The sequence below is a fragment of the Alosa pseudoharengus genome, unplaced genomic scaffold (assembly GCF_046254945.1).
Source record: "Alosa pseudoharengus isolate Yale_2024_CS ecotype anadromous, Long Island Sound unplaced genomic scaffold, YU_APseudo_1.1 YU_APseudo_1.1_scf_29, whole genome shotgun sequence".
NCBI classification, from domain to species: domain Eukaryota; kingdom Metazoa; phylum Chordata; class Actinopteri; order Clupeiformes; family Clupeidae; genus Alosa; species Alosa pseudoharengus.
In genome coordinates this window covers 1,572,679-1,575,919 of record NW_027468715.1, presented here as the reverse complement: position 1 = coordinate 1,575,919, position 3,241 = coordinate 1,572,679, and positions in this window count along the sequence as shown.

The window sequence follows — 3,241 nt, the reverse complement described above, 5'->3', positions numbered from 1 at the left end:
TGTGTGTTACATCATAAGCACGAGAGCAACCTATATGTTCTATATTGTTGATGAACACAGTGGACCTTTTAACCTGTAATGTGTAGTGTAGCCTACAGTTTTTTTCTCCTACTCTCTCTGTGTGTGTGTGTGTGTGTGCTTTCAGACTCTGGAAAAATGTACTTATGAGGGCTTTATTTCCTTGAAGGTAACTATATTACACCCCCAGACACACACACACATCAGTAGTCCTATGAGCTATGAGATGTCAGATTGTGTGTGTTGACACTGGAGGCACACTCACCTGTCTTATGTTCTTCAATGGAGGCTGAGGATGATGAAGACACTGTCTGTATGCTTGGAGTTGTGAGGGGAATTCTTGTAAACATGCACTACCAAAGTTTTAGCCTGATGAGCCAGACCTCACATCTTGATGTAGGACCATTCGCAGTGCTCAGTCCAAGGGGCGGGATAAACGGTTGTCTTTCAAATTCCCTCTGCACGCAATAGGATAGTGCTACAACCATGCATTTTCCCACCAGCGGAGCTAGTTGTTCAAACTTTTGCCAATTTAAACAAAGCTTAACTCGTGTCACGCTGTTCGCCAGCAGCAGCATCCATCTTCTTTGTTTTCAAGTAGCAGGGAATTCACGCAGAACAGTCGCAACTATGCCATCATTATGTTAAGTCCGCTTACTGATTCTATACACGATGTGATTGGCCTGACTGAAGTTGAATTTTTCCAACTCGCAAGCCAACGGAGAGTTGCTAGACTACCCTGGCAGCAAATTACATCACCTTGGCCGCTAGGGTGCGTCTAGATTTCTAGGCTACCAAAGTTTGGGATCACTTAGAAATTTCCATTCCACTCCATTATAGACAAAATACCAGCTGAGATCAATTACATTGTTTTTTTAATCAGTGCAACAGTTTTCAGGTTACACAGTATGCGCTTACATAATTGCAAAAGTGTTCTCTACTATTGTAGAAAGAAATGTCTTATCTCTAATGCAATATTTACATTGCCCATTATCAGCAACCATTCATCCAATGTTCCAAAGGCACATTCTGTTTACTAATATATAATTTCTCTGTTTCAGTAGCATCTGTTTCCTGTTACCAGCGTAACACAACACAGACTGTTTTTCTGCCGTGTATTCAGGGCACAGGCAGCTAGCGGATAGTGAGGCGATGTTTTAGCTTAGAAACTGCGTGACATGTCAACAACGTTTGTATTTACTTGTCACAGCCTGGCATACTGTGTTCATTATTCCATACATCTGATGTGTAGGCTAACTGCTGAACTATGAGGTCCGACAAGGGACCAGGGCTATAGGCTACAGTCAGGGCTACCCTGCTGAAAAAAAACAGCCTGACCAGCTTAAGGTGGTTTGCTGGTTGACCAGCTTGTTTGACCACCCTATGATGGTTGACCTGCTAGACCAGCAAAACTCATGCGACAACATAGCTTCGGCTGGTTTACCCAGCTTGCGATGGTAATTCAGCTGGTTTTGCTTGTCGTATCATCTCAAGTCATTTTAGCTGGTGTTGCCGGTCTACATTGCTGATTTATCTGGCCATGCCAGGTTATGTTGGTCATTCTAGTAAACCAGTATGACCGCCTTACACACACAGTATGCACTTACATAATTGCAAAACTGTTCTCTACTGTTGTAGAAAGAAATGGCTTATTTTTAATGCAATATCTACATTGCCCATTATCAGCAACCATTTATCCAATGTTCTAAAAGCACACTCTGTTTACTAATCTAATATCATTTCTCTGTTTCAGAAGCATCCATTTCCTGTTGTTACCAGCACCATGCCATGTATGTCGCTCTGCATTATCCACATGTACACTGACCAATCACTGACTTGTTTCTTGCTGGGCATTTTTTATAACAGTGATAAACATTAAAAACATGAAAAGCATGAATATTTCTTTCAAACAACACAACTTGTGGTGAAGTCAGAGTATGCTTCCAATCAATCATTACACAACAGTGAAAAAAGTTCAAAATATAGTTTTCAATATAGATCGACAGATAGATACTTTATTGATCCCCAAGGGGAAATTCAATTCAATAAGAACCTAGACAAGATAAATTCATATATTGAAATTGGTCAATTGTTATTTCCATTGAATATTTTTATTTAAGTACACCAAGTAAGTACAGAAACCACTGTAAATGTGCCTTTGGCCTATTTGATCCATGCTTGCAAATACACACACCTTCAGCTGTGTTGCTGTGTGTGTGTGTTAGAGGGTGATTGACTAAATAGCACCACTGTACATTGTAAAATGAGTGTGACAAACATGTAATGCAACTTTTTTGTTTGTTTTTAAAATCCATGCTATCTATTTCTCTGTCTAATGTATATTTTTTTGTTTCTATCTGGTCCATTCAGGTGCTCTCTGCAGCTCAGAATGAGATTGGCTGGGACTTAATGGCACGCTACTGGGAAAGTGATTACTCACTCATGAGTGAAATAGTGATCTCGTATACTGTGAAATGCCAGTATTAAATAAATGATGGGCTTGTAAACATTGGGTTTGTGTCATGGTTTTCAGCAACAAACATACTTTACATGAAACTGTAAGATGACATTCACTTAAATTGTGAGTTATTAGGGGGAAGGCTGAAATCATTTGACAAATTAACTTTGTCTAATACAAAGATTTACTTGTTTGTATTAGGTGTAATTGCAGTGGCACATTATGATACACATTTAAATAATGCCCAGTCAGACATAAGGAATTTTCTATCAGAAAAACTTTATTGGACCATGGCAGTCATATTTTATGGTGAGGTCACGGGCAACTCCAACTGAAATATCTGATGTTACATGATTAGTGCTTGGATCTCATCTAGCCTATAACCAGAAAGTTGGACATCAGTTCCACCATGAATAGCCTAACTGCTTAACAGTTATACCCATTAGAGTGGAACTTCTAATGGGTGAGCTATAGTATGCTTTTTGTTGGAGTTGCGATAGCTTGACCTATTTGGGAAATGCACTCTTTTTCAGTGACTTCTGTGGGTATACTTAGTTACTTATTGGTCATAGGAATAAGTTGGCTACTGCTTTTCTTGATTGCATGTGGGAAAACAAATATCCTAGTCTTACAAACAGAAGCAGGTATGTATAATCTACAAACCTATGGCTGAAAAAGTTAAGGTTCATTTAGCAAATGTTATTTTGTAGTATTAAAAAAGATTGTTTTATAATTTATCACGTAATTAGCACGTTTAAGATAATC